Below are 25,438 nucleotides of genomic sequence, written 5' to 3'. Positions count from 1 at the left end.
TGAGCATAATGGGGAATTACATGAATAGGCTGGCTGAGTTTTTAAAGTAATGGCTTTGTTAAAAGCAGTTAGGATCAGGCACTGCTAGTCAGTCGTGGCTGCCTCGTGGCCATGGCACTCATGGGTTTGCTGCCCTGTGACTTTCTAGCCAAGTAACACAATTTTTTCCCTTCTGAAGTAAATAGCAATAAACGAGTACAGAAATTAAGAGCAATTCACAGCACCTGTTGTGTAGGAACTCTCTGAGTGTCTAAAGCCTTTGTGCAGAGCATGGGCAGCACTGATGTCCCCACTCTGGCAGTGAGCTGTTCGCAAGATCTTTTGCATTTAAATAAAGACCCAGGGTGGTGATTCCTGCTCCGAGTGTGAATTCATTATCCCGAGGGATAGGTACAGGAAGGTGGGAGGGAATCTGTGACTGCACTGAGGAGAGAGGCAGCAGGGGCTGCACACGTGGTGCAGTGCTCGCGTTGTCCCCCTGCCCCAGGGGAGAGCTCAGTGCACATCTGAGGCAATACCAAATCCACAAAGGGCAGGTGTTGCCCCTGGAGAAGGGGATGCTCAGTGGGATGTGTAGGACTCATGCCTGGGGGTCAAATGGGACCTGATTTTGCAGGGAGCAGACCCTCTTGGCTGGGCAGCCAGACCCAGTGCTAGGTAAACTTCTCTTTAGGATATTCTCTCCCTCCAGTTTTCACCATGACACCCAGTGTCTTACCCCAGGTCAGAGAACACAATGCAACACCAGTGTCACATCCCCTCACCATAAGTGCTAAAGAGGTTTCCATGGAGATCCTATTTTTAGCATTTCACCCAGCTGCAGAGCTCTGAGGACTCATAAGCATGTTCCGGAAGCTAATTAGAAGTTTCTTGCAAAGTTTGACTAAAATTGGTCAGCTTGTCATGGAGATCTGGGTTAGGAGGCATCACTCAGATTTGGATTTGCTCTTTGAATAGTAGTTTTTGGAGTAGGTTCATTTATCTTAAGTAAAAAAGCTTTTCACATCTTCCATGGGGCAGCCCAGGCCAAGGCAGGAAAGCAACAGTAGTTAAGTACAGCTGCTAAAGAGGTTTCTAGTCAAGGGTTAGAAGTGCACCTTTTGGTGGCAATTTTAAGTGTACAGGTCACAGATGTGAAAATCTGATTTACTTTTTATATCTTTTTGTTGAAAGAACGGGAGCTGCAGGCACAGAGCTGAGTTCCTCTCCCATGACAGCCCAAGACACAGCACAGCCTGGTGCTGATCAGTGACTCTCACCCCTCTGTGTTCCCTCTCACTGTGTGGCCAGGAAGGTGGATGGGGTGGGGGAGAGAGACCAGAAGGGAACGTGGTGTTGGGAATGGCAGAGCTTTGCTGCAGAGGTGAGGAATGGGCCCAAGTTTGGGTCTCTTGGCCATGGTTGGTTTGGGTGGTGAAGACCATCGTCTGTGGATTAAGGAGCTCTCAGCTTGGTGCTGACCCATGGCGAGTGTAGGAGGGTCAGTCTAGGATGGATATCACCCACTCTTGGGAACAGGCACTGCAGAACTGTCACCCATCCTGCAGCTGCATGTCCAGGGGGACCCCTCAGTGCCAGTGTCACTGTGTCCTGTGAGGGCAGTGCCCAGCTCCCCTCAGCAGCCCTGGGGATGGTGGCCATCCATTCCTGTCATCACCAGCCAGGCCACTCCCTTGGCCCACCCAGACCAGCATGTGCTCTGACCCAGCAGTTCTGCCTTGTGTTTGGTCTGTGCCATTGTCCTGTCTGCAAGGCCATGCTAGCTGTGCCTGGGGGATGTCCCCCACCCCCTGTTGATAGGGTGAGGATGCCATCTCTGCTCTCTGCCCTCTCAGCCCCACAGGTGTGGTGCAGGCTGAGGGTGGTGAAGGTGGTGGAGATTGTGTAGAGTGCTGCTCTGCTGCCTCCATCCTTCAACATAAGACCACTTGAGGTGAAGCATAACCTGATGTCAGCACAGACATGGTCTAATCCCAGGAAGCCTCCCCAAGTCCCTCCATCCTGCCCCACACCAGCCATGGCCACCACAAAAAGTGGTTTGTGGGACTGAAGCGATGCCTTGGGCTACGAATGTTCACTCAAAGCCAGAGAAGCCCTGACAATTTACTGCATTTTTCCAGAGCTTGATGGCAGACAACAGCCTTTCTGGCAGATATTTAATACAAATCCAGTGGCCATAGAAGTGGGACTTCTCTTTGTTCCTTGGAGGGCTGTGGGTTGGAGCTCAAAGTCTTCCTCCCACCCACCCACCACACCTGATCCCGGCAGAGCCTCTGCCTTTGCCAGCTCCCACCAGCCTGTGTTTGGCTTGCTGCTGTGCTGTTTCAGAGAAGCCAGAGCCTTGAAAAATTCATGTGGCATGCTAAGAGGAAAAAACCCCAAACTTTATTCAGGTTTTCATGACACAGAAGCCCTCTATTAGGCCTTGTAAACTTTTTCTGACATTACCACTTCATGAAAACTTTGATTTCAGCTGTTGCCTAAATCTTTAATCTCCCTCTACCTGCTAGGTCTGTCTCCTTTTCTTACTTAAAAAAACCTTTGGATTTTTCTTCAACAGCATCTTTCAAATGTCAGCAGTTACCAGACTAACACGGAATGCAAAGGCCTTGGCAAACAGTCTTTTAAAGAGCTGGGGCATATAAATTCAAAAGTATGATATAATCTAGGAGGAATCCATCAGCTAGGGGAGCCTCTTGCATGAAGTGTATTGAGAACTAAGCACAATATGAACAGAAGGAAAATTGCTTTTTCCCTTTTGAATTTTTATTCACTTAGCAGCAATATTTACTACTAGTAGGCAGAACCCATTTTTCATTTTCTGGGGAGATGTGAGAATTCCAGTGCCACTCATCTTGTCACCAGATTAAATCTGTCGACTTGCTGCCAGGTCACTGTGATATTAATGATACACTTGTAATCCCTTTCTTTTGGGAGGCCTGTGGACGGAGAAGTAAGACACTTGACCATTGTTCACATGTTGTAATAGAAGGAAAAATAGCACTTCTGAAATCCTGGGAAATTGCAGCTCCCTCTGTCATTGATTCCCTTTGTGTTCACGGAGCCGGGCTGCAACCAGCTCTGGCAGCTCTGCGTGTGGCGCCTCGCCGTCACCAGCCTTATTTGGTAATTAGTCAGCAGCCTCATTTGGTAATTAGTCAGCAGACGGGAGCCCGGTGCTCTCCGCACGTGGCAGGCGCTCCCGCATCTCCGCAGCCCGGGAGCAGCCCGGGACGGGCACAGTGCCAGCCAGGGCGGTGTCACCTCCTCCTTGTGCTTGCTGTGGGGATGAGCAGCCACCACGTCCCTTCCAGAGGGACAAATGAAGCACACAATGAAAGAAAAGCCCCAGTACCAGGTACAGAACACATCCTCTGCTGCTGTGACCTTGTTAGCGAGGACTTTGCTGTGGTTGGAGAGGGGTCTGGGACCTGGGGTGGCAACAGGGGAGCCTGAAGTCTTCAGTGTTCCTCATGAGCCAGCTGGGTGACAGAGGTGACAGCACACCCATCCCTGGAGGTGTTCAAGGCCAGGCTGGATGTGGGTCTGAGACACCTGGTCTAGTGGAAGGCGTCCCTCCCATGGCAGGGGACTGGAATGAGATGGGATTTAGGGTCCCTTCCAACCCAAACCATTCCATGATTCTGTGATGACTCAGGGGCAGGTGTCTTGCAACAGGAGAAGTGTTACTCTCTCTAGAGTGGGGACTCCTCAGTATTTCAGGTAGAAAATTCCTCTCCCTCAAAGCTCCTGGAGATACTTGCTGAGGTCCAGCTGCAGCTGGTCAGGAGAAAGCTGGGACATCCTTACGAGGCTTTGGAAGAACAACTCATTTCTCAGGCCAGTTATGGATAAACACAACCCCAACAAACCTGAGCCCTTTCCAAATGCTGCACACAGCTCACATCTTTCCTGCTCCCTTTCCCGAAAGCTTTGGGTTATCCAAAACTTGGATGTGTGGGGGTGTTTAGGAAATGGGGCTGCTATGGAAAAGGCTGAACTCCCAGTGATGGATTTGGCTTTGAACTTCCCTGGTGAGGGAATCTCTGGGCTCTGTCTGTTATTAATCCTGAGGAGAAGTGTCCTCCATGCTGACCTGACTGACCAGGCTCGTGGCAGTGCCTTGCACCCTGTCACCTCCTGACTGTCCCCCAGTAGGGCGACAGCAGCCCCACAGTGAAGTGGCCTTGGAGCCCTGCTGGAGCATCTGCTCCACGCAGCAACCGCATGCCCAGGGCAGGATGGAGGGACTCAGGGAGACTTCCTGGGATTAGACCATGCTGTGCCCTTCCCACTCACTGTCTCTCTAATTAGCATTCCTTTGGCACGCTTAATTAGCACATTCCTGCCTTTAAGTTATGGGCTGCTTTCCTATATTTACACTCTCCTAAAACACCAAGGGAGAGGTCTATAAATTACATCTCATGAAAAACATTAATTGTGTGAACTCCTCCTAGCATTTATAATGCTCAGCTTGCTCCCCCCTCCTGGAACCTGCACCTGGAACCTGCAAACACACACAAACGGCGGATTTACACACATGCTGCCTCTGCTCCCACGTGGGACTGTTCCCTCCTGCACACACCTGCACACACCTGCACACACCTGCACACAGGTATCCATCACCCCCAAGCCAGGGCTGCCCAGACCAGCCCTGCACACACGGAGCAGCACCTTGTGGTCTGTGAGGTGAGGTGAGGCGAGGTGTTTGTCCAACATCTCCTGACCGCACTGGTGGGGTGGGAGGCTGCAGTGGGGTTCAGCTGCCCGGGAAGCTCCCAGCACAGCACTGGTGTGTGCAGAGTGCCTGGTTTATTGAGCATGAGGGCCTTATCTCAGCCAGCCAGGACACACTGTGTCTTGCAGCCACTGTTTTACAGGAGAGAATTTCCTTCTGAAGGGAAGTACTGGCAAATTTGCCAGCCCTCCTGAGAACCTGGCAGCATGGAAGGTGAGCACCAACCTGTCATCAGGGCCTTGGCACAGGCAAAACGGAGTTTGAACATCATGGCACCATGATCCTGCATCCTTGCGACTTGCTGAGACTCCTTCAGAAGTACAAAGGAAGAGGAGCATCCCAGCAAGGAAGCTCAGTGCAGAGGTGCCAGCTGTCTCAAGCCCTGCTCAGGAAGAGCCATGCTCCTCTGCACGCAGGATGGGACTACAGCTTCCAGGCCAATATTCCTACCCTCTGTATTTGCCTAATCTTTCAGATAGCACAACTGAGCCTCCTGCTCTCCAGGCTGAGAAAGAAAAATGGCAGAAGAATGCTTGCAGTTTGGGAATAACAGCATGCAGAGATCAGAAAATCAACAAATAGAAAAGGAAAAATGTTTGAGGATTGATCTCAATTAGAGAGGAATCCTAGAAAATAGGTGCAGGAAGTGACAGGCATGAGTCCACGTTTGGGTTTGTTTTCTTGGTGCTGCAGTGAGTTTTGTGTGCCTGGGTCTTTTGAGCTCCTCTGCAAAGCCCAGCCCAGCAGAAGCCTCCACCAGCCACAGCAAGGGAGGTGCTGCTGAGCTTGTTGGGTTTGAGTATTCCTGGATCATGGGATGTACAGTGTCAGGTCACCACTGAGCAAGACAGGGAGTTTATCTGAACTCCAGTGGTGAGTTCCTGCTTTCCTCAGCTTGTTCTTGGGGTGACCTACTGCTGGCCATCCAGTACCTCGAGGAAGCCTCCAAGAAAGGTGGAGAGAGACTGATTACAAGGATCTGGAGTGACAGAACAAGGCTGAATGGATTCAGACTAAAAGAGAGGAGGCTGAGATTAGAAATTACCATCTTGATTGCTTTGATGTCCATGTGGACCCAGGGTTTCCGTTTTAGCTTTTATTTGAGGGACAGCAGCTTCTATTCAGTCAAACACTTGGACATGGTGCAGCTGCAGACGGGACACAGGTACACAGGAGAGAAACTCTGTCCTGACAGGGGCAGTGCCAGGCAGTTACACCAGCTCACCTCGCTGGTATTGCTGTTCTGATCATGTTCTGCTGCTGCCTACAGAATTTATCAGCAGCACAGTCATCTCCAAAGCCCCACCTGTGGGGATTCTGCTGGATCTGCTGCCCATATGAGGTCTTTTCCTTCCCCATCAGTCTTCCAAACCATACCAAATTTCAGCCAAATCAAGGTCCACAGCTTTCCCTGAGCAAGGGAAGAGATATTTACTAATGAGATTTTCCAGGGGATCAAGTGGGCTGGATGTTCCTGTGGCCTCCAGGGGCTAAATGGCCAAAAGGCTCAGGATGGCAGAAATGTCTGTAGCTGTTTGAGAGCCTGGTCAAAGAACCAGATCCTGTAGGCAATAGAGAGTCTGAGGCATCTGCATCCTGCCCCAGGTCTGGGAGGTGAGCAAATCTCACTTCTCAGCTGCTGTGTCTCTTTGCAGGCTCTCAGTGGTTACCCCAGGGACCCTGCTAGGACACATGGGCTGAGCCACTGCTGGTGTGCTGCCCCACTGTCCTTCCCCTGCCAGGGCTCACCTTTCTCTCTGCTCTGGAACTCTGCTGGGTGGGTCACACCTCACACGGGCCCCTGGCTGCAGAGGAGAAAAGATTTATATATGTACATAGAAGTTTATCTATCTATCTGTCTGTCTATCTATCTATCTATCTATCTATCTATCTATCTATCACTAGATACCTGCATATATATTCATGTATAAATATGCATATCCCTGCATCCAGGGAACGGGTATGCAGGGCTGTGGGTGACACCTTCCAGGTGCTGCACTAGCCTCTGTCACCAGAGAGTCAAGCAAAGCAAAGCAGAGTTTAGTTTGGTGACTCATTTCAGGAAGAGCTGATCACTGAATCACGGACTGGTTTGGGTTGGAAGGGACCATCCATCCCACCCCTGCCATGGGCAGGGACACCTCCCACTGTCCCAGGCTACTCCAAGCCCCATCCAACCTGGTGTTGGGCACTGCCAGGGATCCAGGGGCAGCCACAGCTTCTCTGGGCACCCTGTGACAGGGCCTCCCCCCACTCCCAGGGGAAAATTTCTTCCTAAGATCTCATCTAAACCTGCCCTTTGCTTGTTTAAAGCTCCCTCAGGAAAAATATGTCCTTGCTGCCCCCAGACAGCTTCCTCCCTGGAGCCTGGCAGGGACCTTTTCTGGCTGAGGCACCCAAGATCAGCAGAGGGGATTGGAAAAGGGGTGTCTGTGGCCCAGGGAGGACAAGGTCTGATTGGTGTAATGGGACCCCCTTTTAAAGCATATCTTGATGTTTCTGACTTGTTTTTAAGTCTGAATCCCTCACATCCCTCTCTGCAGCCTCCACATTCCATTCTCCTTCACAGTACCTGTGTCCCGTTTGCCCTGACCCGAGTGCCCAGTGCCGTTTGGACCCTCTGTGCTCAGCAGGAGGAGATGGGGCATGGTGGGCCTGAGCTCTGCCTTTTCTTTCATCCTGTTGCTTTGGGCTCTTCTACATCCCTCTATCCATGCCCAGCCTTTTTCCCCCCCTCTCCTTCCTCCTGTTAGGCTTTCTCGTATTTCCCTCTTTCACCCTCCCTTCCCATCCTTCCTCTCCCCAGTCCGTGCTCTGGTTTGCTTATAGCCAGTGAGGTTGTTTTGCGGGTAGAAACAACCTTGCCAAGAGCAGCATGTTGCTGTCCCCTGGATAGCAATTCCTTATTTGGCAGCCTGGAAGACCCCAGTTAATACAACCAGAAATAAAAATGTGCCTATCAGGATATTTGTTAGCAGAGAACTGGTTAAATCCTCGGTGGGTGGAAGTCAATGGAGCATCACTCGCTTCCAAGGGGCTCCCGTGGTTTACACCCACTGAGCTCAGGCCAGACATTTACATGTACAGTGTACAGACACGATAAAATGGAATAAAAACAAAATACTAAACTTGATCCCATCTTAAAGCTTTATGTGAACCATAAATGTGTTTGAAATAAATCAGGTTCCTCTCATGGGCCCTGTAAGTCAGACCCCTTGGCTTCCGGAGGTGCAAAGCCAATTGCTCAACCCTCCTGCTTCTTCTTGTGGAGGGTTGATGCTCTGTGGAGGGTTGATGCTCCCTGGAGGTGTCCTCTGTTCAGAGTATGGGCTACAAGTGCTTGCCTTGACTGGAGAGTCAAGCGCTCCAAAGGTGGGGGATGCTGGATTACTGCACAGGTAATAAGAACTCACTTTTCCTGGTGCTTCTGAGTTATGAAATACCCTCAACCCACTGGCGTGGCTGGTTTTCCATATCTCACTCATTTTTTGTGGCTTCCTATTTCTTTTCAAGGTTTGATTTATGGGAAATTCCTTTAGATGTTGACTGAGACACTAAATAAGGGAAAAAAATAAAACAACAAAAGGCAAACTGCCTTTCTCTTACAGATGATCTACCACTGTGTTAAATTTCAGGTTCATACTTGGGGCATCTGACATTACCATTGTTCAAAAAGATCTGAAAGACAGCAGCTAAATTATTCCCAATCTTGTCTCCTGGGCTGCTTAAAACATGGTTGTGTTGCTCTAAAAAATACATATACCCCAAGGCAGAGAGTGTGGGTTGAAATGAGAGGTCGAGGGGACAGGTGCAGTTAAAAGTAACTAAAAGCAGAGTTACAGAGGCAGCCGTGGCTCGTGTCTTCAGTGAAGTCTGCAATGCCAGATGTTTTGGAGCTTGCAGAGCAGAGCACCTGTTTCCTCTGATGCTTTAAAGGCTTTTCCTCGAGTCCTTCCATGGTTGCAGCGTGCTTGGTTCTGGGTCACCCTTGGTGTCTGGGCACCCTTTCTCAGCAAAAAAGCAGCTTCTTGGCTCAGGGTTGCTGCATTTTGTGAGAGTTTTTGTTGGTTTCTGCTTAGTGATATTTGAGTGACCTTCAAACACAGGGCAGCAAAATCCTTCCTGACACACCATAAAAAATCATAGGTATGAAGCCACTGCTTGTGAGGGGGATTGTGCTGGTCCCTTGTGCCACTGTTTAATTCCTCCTGCTCTTCAGCACCTGCTGCTGCTTGGACTTCAGATGGCTCTGGAGAAAGTGCCTGACTTGTGCGTTCACCAGCCTGTGGTGCAGAGTGTGTTCAGGCAGCTCCAGCACCCCTGGGACAGCTCTGGGCTGTGCCCAGGAGCTCTGGCCTGCACTCTGGGCCTGTTTCCTTTAGTAAAAGGAGCTCGTTTGGGAGATTTCTGGTCTTGCCTGAGCCTCTGGGACTTGAGCCAGGGAGGGGCAGGTGTGCTCTGGACCCCAGCTGCACCAGCAGACAGAGATGGTGGGCTGTGGATGTGTCCCACAACCGTGGTACACCATAAGAGGGGACAGAAATGCAGCTCATGCACCTCCACCTCCCCCCCCCATGTCTGAGTTTCTAATGGTCCAGGCTACACTTGGAAGGGGACAAAATGGGCATTCTAGAACTGGGAAACTGGCAAGGCTGTTTATTCCAAACGTCTGCCATTGATATTCACTAAGATAAAAAAAAATAAAGGAGTGAAAAAATGCTGCAAACTCACATGGCGAGCCAAATCCTGGGATTTATTGCTGCCTCCTGAGGGATTAGAGTAGCAGGAAGGAGCTCAGCCTGTGTTTTCTCTCTGATGGGTGATTGCAATGGATACTGTCTCTCCTTAGCCTTCCCGACAAGAAGTTTGGCTTTGCTTCACGCTCCTGAACTGTGGGATAAATCGTTGGGGTGATCCTAGGGACCTTGAGCAGCTTAAGTTACTGTAAGGTTTTGCTGCATTCCGAAGTGCCTGGTGAAGTGGGAAGCAGCCCTCCCATGACCACACATGACCCCACTCCTGTATCACTTTGTCTGGGGCTCTTTGCTGTCCCTGTGCTCCGCAGTGCCTGTCACACCTGCCCCTGCCGTGGTGATGTTTGCTGCATGGTACCTGTGTGCCATGGAGTGTCCTTGGAGTGCTCCAATCTGGTCCTTCTGGCACATTTGTGGGTTTCATGGGTCCTTCTCAAAGGGACAGGCTTTGTTCCTGCCCCTCCATGACTCCAGGCACTGGCCACCCTGCTGCCTCCAGGGGAGCCACCAACACGTGGATCCTAGCTCCTTGTGATGTTGCAGCTGCTCTCTCCTTTGGGGTCTGCAAAGCACCAGGCAGACACAAAGCTCCAAATGGATCCAGGTGTTATTATCATATCAATATCCCATTATCATAATGAAGCCCACTAAAGGAAGGAGGTGGCTGCACATGGAACGAAGCCTGCCAGACGCAGCCCGTTCTGTTATTCCCAGTTCTGATGGGATCATGGAGGTCATGGCAAAGCATTTCTGCTCCTTCAGAGTTGTCCCCCTGCCCCTTCATGTCAACACACACTTGTGGCCCCCCATGTGTGTAAATTCATTTATTTGCTGGCACACCTGCATCCACCCAGTGAAGACAATAAAGGGCAAAGCGTGACTCAAGGACTGAGCTGGATAATCCCCATGGCAGACCTGACAGTGATACGTACACTGGATTCTTAAAAGTTCTTTATTCTGCTGCCTGTCATTCACCAGCAATGCATTTCATAGGCAGCTTTCCCCAGAGATTCCCTTTGTCTCTTTTTGCCCTGTTCCTGCCAGCCCATGGCATTAGTCCTGCCTCTTCCAGGGAATGTTGTCCTTCCTGCATCCTTGCGTAGCCTCTGCTCTCCTGCTAAACCAGCCCCGTGTCTCTGTTCCCTCCCTGGCCCCATTTCAGAGTTTATTTGTGCTGCACGACCACTCAAGGTGGGACATCAGGTGCCAAGGAAATCCCTGTCAGGCTGCAGGGCTGGGATTGGATGGGTTCCTACGAAGCAGCCAAGGACCATCCATGTTTGGCAGATACACCCAGGGATGTAGCTGATGCCCAAACCCCCAGCTGGGCAGAGACAGTGTGTCCAAAAGCTCGTGAATTTGGGTGCTATGGGAGCTGTCTGAGAGCAGCCTGTGGTCCTTGTGCATGTGCCATGGGAGAGGGGCTGGGAGAGCCTGAGACAAAGGGACACGGTGGCCATGGATGTTTGTCCACACACAGGCTGGTCTGAGAGGGGAAAGGAGATCCCAAATTGAAATACAGATGGGAGGTTTAGATTAGTTATTGGGAAAAATTTTCTTCCCAGAAAGGATGGTCAGGCATTGGAACAGGCTGCCCAGGACAGTGCTGGAGTCACCATCCCTGGAAATGTTGAAAGGACATTTGGATGTGGCACCTGGGGACACGGTTTTGTGATGAACATGGTGGTGCTGGATTAAGAGTTGTACTTTTCAACCATAATGATTCTATGATTTGGTGATTTTATCTCTGTGACTGCCCCAAACAAAGCTGGTGGTACCAAGAGACTGAAATATCTTGGAAAAACACTCCTACCATTTTTTTTTGGCTCAGCACAACCTTCTCAGCCTGTCTTGGGAAAAAACAACCAGGGAGATCGGACCTGGATATTTCCAAACATCCTCCCTCTCTGTCCCTTCAGATGCAGGGGACAAACACCAGGGAGGCCCAAGACATGGAACAGGGAACAAGGACTCAGTGTGAAAAACACATCATTCCAAAGGAACTCAGTGAGGGGACTGAAATGTATCTCTGGGAGTGCAGAGGTGGTGGGGCTGCCATGAGAGGAGATGGAAAAGAGCCATCAGAGGCAGTAGTCAATGGCTAGGGAAGGGTAGCTGCCTGTCCAGGGCTGGTGAGGGCACAACCAGTATGGACCAGTACAAGGGCTGTGGTTCCAGGCAAAGCCCCATAGTGGCATGGCCCTGGGTTATGCAGTGATAGAACAAGGGGCAGTGGTTTCAAACTGAGAGAGGGGAGGTTTAGTTTAGAGATTTGGAGAAATTGTTCCCTGGCAGGATGGGCAGGCCCTGGCACAGGGTGCCCAGAGCAGCTGTGGCTGCCCCTGGATCCCTGGCAGTGGCCGAGGCCAGGCTGGACATTGGGGCTTGGAGCAGCCTGGGACAGTGGGAGGTGTCCCTGCCATGGCAGGGGTGGCACTGGATTTAAGGTCCCTTTCAAACCAAGCTGTTTTATGACCCTATGATTCTATGACCTCGTTACTCGGAATTTAGTAGGAATTTGGTGAAGGCTGAGCATCCCTGGGAGCCCAGATAATGTGATGCAGTTTTGGCTCAGTCCCAGCTGGCGGGATCTGGAAGAGGCAGAGTGTCAAGGTAAAGCAGCACTTGGACTTCAGAGAGGTGGCATCAAAAGGCACTTCAAAGGCACCCCCAGGACCCTGGGGTTTGTGACAGTGCATGGACAGGGACATGGGGCATGCAGTGCTGAGCCTGAGGTGTTAGAAATCAGAGATCAGGCCTTTCTCTTTAAAGCTGGTACCCACCAAGTGCTCAGTAAACAAATCCAGCCTGGAGAGGGAAGGAGCCAAGCTCTGATCTTGAATCATGGTCCAGGGGGAACCAGAGTGATTTTGTAAAAGTTCTGTCAATGCATTTTAACAAATCAGTACATCCTGTTTGGCCTGGCTTTCCTCAAGTAGGTCACTGGTTAATCTGATGCAGGCAATGAGCCACTTTCTTTCTATTTGTTCTTTGATTTTGCTTTTCTAGCAGGTATGGCTTCACAACCAGCATGATGAAAGAGTATTTATTGCTGGCACCTGAAAACATCATGCTCCAATAAGTGTCTGCATTTAATTTCAAACACATCAGGATGTCTCTAATTCCCCGGTCATGGGAAGTTGGGTGTTGTGAACTTCGGAATAATGTTTTATTAGTTCTCTAGTGGGGCTGTAGTGAAGCTGAATTTTAAAAGTTAAGGTAAAATGTCTGCTTATCCAATTATAATCATCTCAAAATGGTAGAAACACCAGTTTTATGTGTGCAAATGAAGTTACCGCAATTAAAAGTTATGCAAGAAGGAAAATTCTCTAAAGTCTCCAAAAGAGCAAAGATAATATCATTTATAGACTCTGGGAATGAGGGCTGTTAAAGGCAGAGACTTGGGGAATATTTGCTGCAATAAATTAAAAGAAGCAGGAAGGCAACTTAGTGAAAAGGGGTTTTTTGGTGCTTTGCACAAAGCATCACAGAGTTTTCCTTTGGGAGCACAAGGCAACAAGGAAGCCCTTGATGTTTTCGTGATCTGTGTTTGTCCCTGTGTGCTCTGAGATAGCGCAGTCTGAGTATTTGTGATTGATAAATCAGCTGGGAAATGATTAATGTTATTTGATTTCAAAATTATTGCCTTGTCCCTTTAATAGGCAGTTGAGAGCTTTTTTGGAGCTGTTATTTCAGGCTGCCTTCAGGTGTGGGGAAGAGATTGCTGCCTCTGATTCACATCTGCAGGTTCCTCCAGCAAACATCAATGCTATAAACTTTTATTTGCAATGAAAGTTTAGATTATGGAACATTCTGAGGATGAATTCACTAACTACTTCATATCTGAAATAAAATGTGAGAGCAAAAGGGTGTCTGCAAATTTCAGGTACAGGGGGAGATGCTGTTTGGGACCAGGATACAACCTGTGAGTACTGGACTGCTCAGGCAGCTCCCAGAGCAGGGAGCAACCACTGTGTTCATTCACTGCTGGAGGAGTCCAGAGGAGGCCACGGAGCTGCTGCAAGGGCTGGAGCCTCTCTGCTCTGGAGCCAGGCTGGGAGAGCTGGGGGTGCTCACCTGGAGAGAAGAAGGCTCCAGGGAGAGCTCAGAGCCCCTTTCAGGGCCTAAAGGGTCACCAGGAGAGCTGGAGAGGGACTTGGGACAAGGCATGGAGGGACAGGACACAGGGATTGGCTTCCCAGTGCCAGAGGGCAGGGCTGGATGGGATATTGGGAAGGAATTTGTTGGGGAAGATGAAACAGGAAAGCCTTATAAATATGATTGCCTGACAAAAGATTTTGGGAATATGAAAACTACAGGCGACATCGAAATGAAAGCCACCTTTGAATTACCAAGTCTTAGTTACTGAACAACTAGAAAACAATGGTATGGCCGACTGAAGGTAATCCCCTCTTGATGGAACAATACCCTCTGCTTGCAGACAGGTCCAAGGGTCAGAGCAGACCCTACTAGCTCAGCAGAAGGGGTCCAAAGAGTAGTTTTTAGAAGTTAAGATGTAACACTCTATGGTAATATAAGAACTCTTATAGGCTGTATGTAAATGCTATAGGATTTGTATCTTGTATTAGATTGGTTAGTGACAATTAGAATATTCAGTACAGAAGATGATTTATTGTATTGTAACCAGGACTTCAGACACTCTTACTCACACTCTTACTACACTCTCTCTCACTTCTACTTCTTCTTCTTCATTCTCATTCCTCTCTCGCTCTCTCTCTCTCTTTACTTACCCGCTTACTCTCTTGCTCTCCTGGGCCTGCTCAGAGCTGCAGCTGGCAGCTCTAAGCAGTGCCCCTGTACCCACGCCCTTTGCAATAAACCGCATGTTCCAAGATCTGACTTCAGAGATCTCTCGTCGCCGTCCGTCTACGCCCGGTCCAGACTGAACCACCAGAGCTTCCTACAGAATTGTTCCCTGGGAGGGTGGGCAGGCCCTGGCACAGGGTGCCCAGAGCAGCTGTGGCTGCCCCTGGATCCCTGGAAGTGTCCAAGGCCAGGCTGGACATTGGGGCTTGGAGCAGCCTGGGACAGTGGGAGGTGCCCCTGCCCAGGGCAGGGAGATGGAGTGAGATGAGCTTTAAGGTCCCTTCCCACCCAGACCATTCCATGAATCTGTGAATATCCCTCCTGATCCCTACAACAAACTCAGCCCCCCAGGACCAGTTTTGGCACACAGAGAGTGATGTCACCACCCTCCATCCCCATCACTCCAATGGAGCATGGAAAGGACATGACATGGAAATCATGGATCTTGGACTTGCTTCAGTGCTCTTGGTTCTCCAACTTGTTCAGTAAAAATCGATGTAAAGCTGAAGAACCTCCCTGCCTCCCCCGCTTTGAGTACACACATCTGACAGGGATCCTATAAGCTTCTGTAACAGATGAAATGGAATACAGAAAACCAGGATGAAGAATAAATGAACCTATCTGTCCATCTCCCCTCCAAAGTGCATCACATTGACAGGTGCTCACCTAACAGCCCATTAACAAATCCCTGGCTAGGAGGATTTCTCTGACCGCCTATTCCAGGGCTCTGCTCTGCAGATTATAAGGACGTTTCTCCAACACCAAGTAGCTTTTAATCTTTGCTGGACTTTGGGCTCAAACCTTTTCTGAACTTCCAATTTTTTTTTGCACTTATTGCTGTATCAGGAGCAAACCGAGAAATTATGTACAATTAAGAGCATGCCAAGTGCTGAACCTATGAACAAATTCAAACCAGAGCATGCTTAGACACTTTTCCCTGCTCATTCTGCTTCAAGAAACAGCTGGCAGGAAAAAAAGGAAAGTTTGAAGGCAGTTTTTCTTGACAATTGCTTGCTCTGAAGCTCCTGAAGAGTTTCACATTTTTCAGACAAGTCAAGCAGAAGAGGCTAAGTGCACCCAGCTGTGGCACAGAAAATTGGGGGGTGCACAGCCCATGTAGAAAATAAACCCCATGAGTGAGAGGCTTTTAAGCGGAGGGCACACAAAGAAGGCAAAATCGTAGGATTACTGGTGATTGATCTAGAGAGAAGAGTCTATCTTGCAATTTTGGGGGCTTGCTGAGTCTCTGATAAAAGACAGGGCTGTGACTGAGATCTGAGATGGAGGAAGCACAGGGAGAGAGGGAGTGAGAAATGATGTAGGGGAAAACCCAGCTGTAACTCTCGACAAAACAGTCACAATTTCCAAGTAAAAAGATCTCCATGATGGGAGAATTTGGTCACTGGAGGAAAAAAGGAGAGTCCAGATGCTGCCAGATGGGACTCACCCCGTGGAAGAAAACCTTCCTGAATTTCTGAATACAGTGACTATTTGGAGAAGTGCCTGCTGCCACCAGCGCCCGGTGATGATGGCTGTGAGCCTGTCACCACAGGGACAGGGGCTGGCTGGCTCCACCAGAGCTGTAGGTCCTGCAAAGCCGATGCTCAAACAGGGATGCCCTGGATCCAGCGGGTGTGGGAGATGGCCCAGCAGAGGTGGTGGGGGCGGGAGGAGAGCAGGGGGCTGCCCACCTTCTGCAGGGGCTCTGCCCAGAGCAGCACCGTGCTGTGACACTGGGCAGCCTCCCAGAGCATGTTCCTGTCTGCAGCCCCAACCTGCCAGCTTCCCTGAACCTTTAGACAAGTGTAGGCTGCTTCTCTGGTGACAGTTTTTCACTTACACACTCCCAGGTAATGGATGATGAAGACAAATTGCCGTGTTATGTAATTTAAGGTGAATTTTGCCTGTCAGCACAGTTGAAATAAATGTGTTCATTTCCCCAAAATGGCCAATCTGTCACATTATCCCATGTCCTTGTTTCCCCCATCCAGTCTAATAGTGGAAACTGGAGATCTGATTGTTTTAAAAAGTGAATTTATCATATCCCTAATTTCCCTCTACTATGAGGAAGCATCTTTAACGTTTGTTTGTCCAGTCCTAGCCAGTGCTTTCCGTTGGACGACCCCAGCACGGGCAGGGTGAGGAGCTGCTCCAGTGGGTTTGTGTGGAGCACCCCCAGAGCTGCTGGTGCTGGACACGTCAGATCTCACTGAGCCAAGGCTCACCCCATTGTTTTCCTAAAAGCAAAGAGTCCCTGTGCTGGTTCCTGGTGCTGTTCCTCAATTTTACCCCAAAGCAATGGCATGGCTCTGGTCCTTTCCCATGCAGCCCTCCAGGAACAAGTGACCTGCCTGCAATTACACTGGCTAGTGTTAATTCTATAATTTAATTCTTTATCAGCGGAAACTTGTGTTGGTTTTCCTATTGTTTTCTGTGACTGATTTCAGATGAGAGGCCTACTTTATTCATGGGGCGCAGCAAAGTAAAACATCAGTGCTCTCCCCATCTCCTTCAGCTCCCTGTTGTCTCTGATGGAGTCAAAATTAATAAAGGCTGGATATCTCCTTGTTAGCTCATGGGGTTCTAGGATACCTTGTCTGCTGTCATTAGTTTGGAAGTGCTTCCCAGTGAGAGGCTGTGTTTAACCCTCCACAGCAGTGAGGGAAACTCTCCCTGGCTCTTGTGGAGAGCCAGCACATCCTCAGGCTCCCCTCCACACAGCACATAAATATTTCTGCTCCTGTCTTCCCTGCCTCATTATTAGCAATTTTATCATCTCTGTCCAATAACAGTCCTGCTGACTTGTATTCTTTGATGAATCCTCTGTCTCCTTTCCCAGTGGGAAGTTGCCGGCTGTGGTTATCTTCATCCCAAATGCTGGAGCACTCCTGGCAGTGGTGTTTCCCCATCTGTATTCAAGCCCTGTGCCTGCTCCTGCCCCACTCTCTGGAGCTTGCTCCCAGAGTACTCTGGTGGAGCAGGAGGCTGTAGATGGGCTGGAACCTCTCAATCCTGCTCACTGTTTTGCTCATGGAATCATGGAATATCCTGAGCTGGAATAGACCCACAGGGATCACCCAGCCCAACTCCTGGCCCTGCCCAGACACCCCAACAACCCCAGCCTGGGCATCCCTGGCAGCGCTGTCCAAACGCTCCTGGAGCTCTGGCAGCCTCGGGGCTGTGCCCATTCCCTGGGGAGCCTGGGCAGTGCCCAGCAGCCTCTGGGGAAGAAATTTTCCTACCCTGGCACAGCTTCACGCTCCCCAGCTCCTCCTGCACTGCTATGGCCACCCATCCCCCTGGCTCTAGTTGGTGCTCAGTGTCATCCTGGCACTCCGGAAGGTTGTGCCAGCAGAAGCTGCAGCCAGAGCCCAGACTGCTGAGATAACATCCTGCCTGAGGGCCAGATCTGACCCTGGGTGCCCTGCACAGAGCAGGGGGTAGAGAAGCTTGATAAACTGGAATTCTCAGGAGCAGAGCTGAACTAAGCTGCTTTTGTCCCTGTCAAATGCCCTGGCTAAGGAGAGGCTGCTTGGCTCTGGGGATCCTGAGCAGTGGTTTTACTTTACTTTACTTTACTTACTGATGTTTGTCACCAGCCCCGCAGAGCCCCTTGGCACTGTTGGGTGCATTCACACAGGGTCTGCCGCTCCACAGGCTGGGAAGGCAGGGATACAGCTGCACATTCCCACTGTAGCCTTGCAGGATGAATGTCTGATGTACATGGACAGCCTGCTCTGGTGGAAGGTGTCCCTGCCTGTGCCTGGGGTGAAATGAGATGAGCTTTACGGTGCCTTCCAACCCAAACCATTCCATGATTCCATGATTTTGTGAATGTGCTACAGGTGAAGGCTTTGGGTACTGCAGAGCTTCTCCCAGCAGCAGGGCAGAGGTCTCCTCTATCCAGGGCTTTGTCCATGTCAGGAAGGCTAAAGTCACTGCAAAACAACATGCTAATTCCTCCCACAGTGCAAGCAAACAACATTTTTTTTGCTAAAATGGAAGTTTATTTAATGATAAATATTTAAATTTGTTTTATGGAGTAAACCAAATTTGGTCTGTCCCCTTCCAAGTACCTTGCAGCAGCACTGGTGCAGCTGGAATGAGCTCTGGGGGACTGCAGGCTGGGAGGTGGGCAGGGAGCAGCATGGATCTCCTTGTGGACCAGGACAGTCCATACCACCCATCCCAGTGCTCCAAGCTGTGTATGAGCAGAGGGCCCTCACTGTGAGGAGGAGTGGGAATGGCTTTTTAGCCTCATCTGCTCTTCGGGAGGTGCTGTTACCACCGTGTGAGAAAACCAGATCCTACAGTGAAAAATCAGGGGTTTTCTGTCTTTCAGCCCAGTCCCTTCCTTCCTATCCTGTGTGTAGGGAGGCTGAGCCCTCTGTCTGCTCCTCTGCCTACTTCCACTCCATCGCTTTTATATCAGTTTCTGAGGTGAAGTTTTGTATCATAAAGTTCCTACAGTTGTCCTTCCCCTCATGCTAACCTGCACTCCAGATCCCGCTGTGCAGGTTTCCCTTTGCTGGGAATATTTCCTCCTGCCCTCCCTGCTCTGTGATAGGCTCAGAGACAGTGGGAACATGAGTTTTTTCCCTGGGAAACCTAAGCCCTCCTATTGGAACATGAGGGCTGGTGGGATGGCCGTGCTTGGGGCAAGGGAACAGGTAAAAGGCTTTTGATTCAGTGCATCTCTTCCCTCCAACAGCACCATTATTTCATACAGCTTATTCCTTCCATTGAAACCTTCAAATAATTTCCCTTTATAATCAAACTTTTCTATCCCTAAATCAGTTTTATAACCACCTTATTATACCTTGAAACTCAAAATGAAACATAACTGTTATAAATAATTGGGCTGTGCTGTGAATACTAAGCACACCCGTGGCTTCCAGAGGACGGGATAACAGGGACATCCTCTGCCACCCACCCATGGAAGGGCTTGCTGGCTTAGCTTGTCTTCTTCAGTGCTCCAGGTGGGGTGCAGAGAGGAGAGGGGAGGCGGAATTCAGTCTTTGCCAGGCTCTGGACCTGCCCTGGAGTTAACAGGAGACCCTGTGCCACTGCTGTGGGTCGTGTCGGTGAAAACACAGCGATCCTGGCCTTTGCTCCACCTGGGAGCTGGGGCTGTGCACCCCCATTTGAGCTCAGCTGTCCCCAGAGTCTCCACCTCTAAAAGGGGTCAGGCCTGAGCTGTGAGAGTATCACTGGGTGCCTTCTCAGAGTCCCTGCACTGTCTCTGCCCAGAGGAAGGCTCCCGAGTGGGGCTGTGGCACTGCTGAGCTGCTGCCCATGCCCAGCTCATTGGTGCCTTCCCCTGCACCAGGGGCTGTGAAACTTCCAAAGCCTGAGGATCACAGAATCCAGACTGGTTTGGGTTGGAAGGGACCTTAAAACTCACCCAGTGCCACCCCTGCCACGGGCAGGGACACCTTCCACTGTCCCAGGCTGCTCCATGCCCTGTCCAACCTGGCCTAGGACATTGCCAGGGATCCAGGGGCAGCCACAGCTGCTCTGGGTCTTTGATCTCAGCCATTTATTCATCCATCTCAACCTGCACTAAGCTGACACAAGGTAGAAAAGTGTTTTTCCTCCCAGTCTCCCCTCTGGACATTGCAGGGATCTGTCTGTCTCTCTCCAGAGTGGGATGTGCCTCCAGGAGAGCTCCAGCCATCTCATTTTCAGGTGTGTGGCAAGGAGAAGGAATTTGTTGCTGGCTTGCAGCTTGTGTGATGGTTTTATTTAATAGATTCACAGAGACTAAAGCCAGAGAGATGCATTAGATCATCACACTTGATTTCCTGTAAATCACAGGCCATTACATTTCACTGGGTTCATCATGCAGTGCATCCAGTGACTTGGGTTTAAGTGAAACACATCTTTCAGGAAGATCTCTTCAGGCTACTTTCAGTGGTGGATAAATGTTTTCCTTCCAAAAAAGTGTCTAATTTATAATTCAAATGTTGCTGGCTTCAGCTCCCAGCTCTTGTTCTGCCTTTCGTATTGCAGTCACAGAGTCTTTATTGCAAGATATTTTCTCCCCCTGAAGGAGTTCAGATGCGATGATGAAGTCACCTCTCAGTCTTCTTTTTTAAAAGCTAACCAGCTTGACGCCTTTAAATCTCTGCATGGAAGGTGTTCTTCCTGGCCCTTAAATCAACTTTGTGGCTTTGTTTCTGCACCTCTCTATTCTTCCAACTATTTTTAAAAATTTATTTAAGCAGACACTTACAGAAATATTGCAATTTGGAACGTGACGTTGAACTGGAGAGTGGGGAACAGACCAATCCCGGGCTCTAGAGAATGGCCCATGTGCCTGCCACCCAAACAAATAATTACAGAGCTGTAAATGAGGTGCAGGCAGCTCGTGCTCCCTGGGCTCCTTCAGCAGCTCCTGGCTGCCAGGGGAGTGGTTGAGCCGAAGGGGCTGAGGGAGACCAAAGGAACAATATCCATGCTGGCATGAGGAATCCTCCTCTCTCCTCCTGCGCTCCAGCTAAGGGGGGTGGAGGAGATGCTGCCCTGGGAGTCTGCTGTGACCTCTCTGCTGGAAACTCCCCATGAGGAGCCAGCATGTTCCTGTGATACCTGGACAAATATAGGTCTGGATTTTTATATTCTTTTACCAAAATACATTTTCATTTTCATTTTCCAGGCACATCAATAACTGTCCTTTCTGACCCAGGCATCAAAGGCAATATTCAAACTGAATCTGCTGCTGGAACGACTCCTGCATCTCCTGCTCTCCTCATGCTGCTGCTGAGGTCTGTACCCGCAAGTCATGGACCCCCTCAGTGCCTCTGAGGGGTGCAGGTGAAGCACACAGGAAGGCACTACCCAGAACTGGTGGAAATCCTCACACAGCATCACTCCCACACTCCAAAGCTCTGTGTGGCTGCAGATGTGATGAGTGAAGTCACACTCCGAAGGCTTCCCCTCCATCCCACAGGTGGATGCTCTTGGGGCCATTGCCCTCAGCCCAGCTCTCGTGGGGATCTCCTGACTGGCTGGCAATAACTGTCTTTTAACAAAAGGCTGAAATTCAGCCAAGGGGCACTCGAATGCCCAGAGGCTGAGTGTTCCTCCGTGTCTGCTGATCCCAAGAGTTGGTCTGTTATCTACCACAGCTGAGGCAGGTACAACAATCACAGTTAATGAACATGACTTTTTAATTATTGGGGAAAGGAGACACAACAGGAATGGTGAACAGTGGCTGCAGCTATTAGCTCTGCTAGGAGCTGATAATTGAGATGCGTGAGACAAGAGCATGTGTGCTTGGAGGGTCTCTCCTCTGCCAGTCAGGGACAAAGCACATCCCTTCCTGAGTTGTTGGTGAGCTCCCCCTTACACACTTTAGACAACTAAAGGAGCTTAGAGACAGGCACAATAGCCAAATTCAAAGGCTGGAGAATCCTCTTTATATATCTCACATAATCTAAATAGTATCTGCATATGTAAAGCTGATTAATCTCAGTTAAATCCAATGCAACCAAAGGAAGTATTTAAATCAGTTATTTAAAAGAAGTCACTCAAAGGAGTAGTATTGAAACCCACCAAATGTCTGGATACAGAGAGTCCTAAACCCGAATTAAATCCCACTATTTCTCTGTGTTTACCAAGATTAGCTCATGTCTTTTCTCAAGGAACACATGGTCTAAGCAAGTTGGTATTTAACAGGAGAAGATGTTAATACCTTCAATTACAACAGCATTTCATTATCCCATTAAATTCATTATGAGAATACATTAACTCTGATTCCTTGCCAGAATGCTGACAGCCTCCTATTGCTCTCAGTGCGGAGGAAATAATGTGGTGTGTGGCATGACTCCTCTCTGTTCACCACTCTCTGCTTTAGCTGTCTGGCCACTGCTTACCCCAAAAAAATTAACTGTGTGGGCTCAAAGGAACCTGTGATTGATTTCTGTCACCCTTTACCTGGCTGGATGCTTTGGCCTGCTCATGGCTGCAGAGCACCTTTGTGTGTGTGCACCATTGCCCCAATGGCTTCTGCTGCTGCTGTGGGAGAGTCCCAGAGCATCTGCAGTGCTCACCTCTGCTTTGGTCCACTCTCTCAAATGTCCCTTGAGATCACCAGGAATTTAAAGCTGATACTTTGCTTTACCCATGGACAAATCTCTGTTCTATGACTTTTCAGCATAACTACTGTTTTTGAGAAACTGAAACTTTAGAGAGGGTTTTTAAACAGAACGATCATCATTCATTGCAGACATTGTCTGGGCATTAGGAAGAAGTTCTTCACAGAAAGGCTGGGCAGGCATTGGAAGGGGCTGCTCAGGGAGGTGGTGGAGTCACCATCCCTCCAGGTGTTTAAGGAAGGACTGGATATGGCACTCAGTGCCATGGTCTGGTTGACTCAGGTTGAACTCCACAGTCTCAAAGGTCTTTGCCAGTCCAAGTAATTTTATGATTGTCTTTTTTATGTAACTCCTTGGGAGTGAGTCCTGTCCTGCTGTGTTTGTATTGGGCAGCGTCACTGTCCCCCTTGAGAGCACCTGTGACCAGCAGGGGAAGGTCACAGATGCCTGAGGGGCTTTTGCCACTCAAAGGAGGCAGCCCAGGTACCACAGGTCTGTGTGCCAGGTAAGGCATCCACAGCTCTGCTTAGATCAGGGCTGGGCCCACTTCTGCTCCATTCTGTACTCAGACAGTGCCCGCTTTGAGATCCAATTATGACATCAAATGGCCTTGCTACACTTGTACACCTCCATCTCCCACACTCAGAACAAAAGCAACTGGAGTTATTATACCAGACTTACATGTGGAAGCAGATCATTTGTAAATAAACATCTCTGAAGGAGCTTATCAAGGGAAAAACACCCAGAAAAGCTTTGACCTTTATGCAGAAACATGAATTTAGATGTAAAGAAGGTGTTCAGAGATACATTCTCCAGTTCTAAATGTTATACTTAACATTTGAGGAATAAAGATGTTAGCATGCTTATGAAATTGATTCATTTTAATAAGAGTAATTTCTAAGCTGCACAGAATATTCTTGAAAGGAAGGCTTTTTTTTTTTTTTGGTGAGCCTGGGTAAAAGTTATTTCACTTTTATGATATAGTTTACAGCTTCTGGTAAGGATCCCTGGGGTCATCCTTTCTGATCCGAAATAAAGCGCCTCTCTCTTCCCTAAAGATGGGTTTTTCTACACCTGAATGACAAGGAAAGTCTTTTTCTCTTGCTATAGAGCTACTCCCATGTTTGAGAGGCATCTTGCTTTTAAGAGGCCAATAGTGCAATTGTTTCTTTCTGACCCACAATTTCTTGTGGTATGCTTTGTCCTGTGTGTACTTTCACAATGTGCAATTAAAGGCTCGGGTAACAAATTCTGCAGAAGGCACAACTCCAAGTGACAATGCTCCATGGTCTGCTTTCAGACTATGGCACAAAGGCAGCAGATGCAGAGCTTCAGCCACGAGGGATGGGAGCAGAGCTGAGCCCTTGGTGGGTGCAGGGGAGCACAGAGAGCTGTCGAGCCCAAAGGTGAGCTGGGTGTGCTGGGGCAGATCTGCAGCTTCACCCCTTGAAGAGCCTTGTCCCTGCCCTAGCCCCCGCCCTAGCCATGGCAGAGTTTCACTGTGTGACAGAGCCGAGCCCACATTTCCCTCCAGATACTTCCAGTAAGGTTTATTTTTATCCTAACCCCTCCACGATTCAGGCAGGCAGCAGGTCCAGCCTGTCTGAGCCCTCGTCAGCCCTGACCTGCCCACAGTCACTGATGCCCCATGGGGTCACAGCCAGTGGCTGTCACCGTCTCTGGCTGTGGCTCTGACTCCCGGTGCCCTCTTGGGGCTGAAGGGTCACTCAGCCCACCAGGAGCTGCTGCATCACCCCCCTCCTGCCAAGGGAGGAACAAAGGGGTGCTGGACCCTTAGCACTGTCCCCAGACTCTGCCAGGCTTGAAGTCTGGGCCAAGGATGGCCATGCAGGGTCAGGGGCACAAGGACCATTCCACAGGCTGGCACTGGTGGATGGGGGAGCACCCCACTCCTGCTGCCAGGGTCCCCAAAAGCTGTGCTTTCCTGTGTCCTCATCTGTCACCCCAGTCCCCTCCAGCACCACCCCTTCCCTTTGAGTGCACTTGCACCGGGTGTCCTGCTCACCACCGAACGTCCCAGCAGCCACAGGTGCATTTTAGGCTCTCAGCCCATTTCTGCACAGCCTGAGGAATCCCCTTCCCCTTCCCACCACTCCTGGCAGACTGAATCTGCTGCCAGCAGGTAACAACACATCTGCAGATGTCACTTACAGCAATGTGAAGCCACCAGCAGAGTTGAGACCAGCTGTGGGACCTCTTGGCTTTGCAGCATTGGACATCCTTGACAGGGCACAGGGAATGGCTTCCCACTGCCAGAGGGCAGGGATGGATGGGATATTGGGAAGGAATTGTTCCCTGAGAGGGTGAGGAGGCCCTGGCACAGGGTACCCAGAGCAGCTGTGGCTGCCCCTGGATCCCTGGCAGTGTCCAAGGCCAGGCTGGACATTGTGGCTTGGAGCAGCCTGGGACAGTGGAAGGTGTTCCTGCCCATGGCAGGGGCTGGGACTGGACAAACTTTAAGATCCCTTCCAACCCAAACCATTCTGGGATTCAACAATTCTATGGTTCCTGAGCTCTGTCCTGCCCTGGTTGGTTATCTCCTCCTTGTTTTAATTACCTGCAGTTCATCCCTTTCGCTGTGCACCCCAGCTCTCTTCTGCCCGGGCCTCCAGGTGTTTGGGAGTGTGAGCCTGGCACGAGGCATGTGCTGCCAGCAGAGATGTGCTGCTCCCGAGGGCCCTGCCTTGGCTACCCACGGCATCAGCAGCAGCCAGCACCATAATGAGTCCAGTGGCATGAAAGATTCCAGAGATAAGGGTAGGTTTCCCTGCTCATCTGGGACTTCCCTGCTGTATTCTCACCTCCTGGTTATTTGTTGGAGCGTGCTGTGGGGCATTTGTCATAACTTCACAGCTCATTGCTGCCCTGCCTGCCAAGGTAATTGCTCCTTCAAGGTGTGACAACACTTCCATCTATTTCTCCCTGAAGGTCTCAGTTCCCTGTGTGGTGCCACTGCTGGGTGGCCACCTGCCTTTCTGGGAGGATCTGGGGCGGCTGCT

The sequence above is a fragment of the Corvus hawaiiensis genome, chromosome 18, assembly GCF_020740725.1.
Source record: "Corvus hawaiiensis isolate bCorHaw1 chromosome 18, bCorHaw1.pri.cur, whole genome shotgun sequence".
In the NCBI taxonomy this organism is placed as follows: Eukaryota; Metazoa; Chordata; class Aves; order Passeriformes; family Corvidae; genus Corvus; species Corvus hawaiiensis.
Note: the sequence above shows the minus strand (reverse complement) of the source record.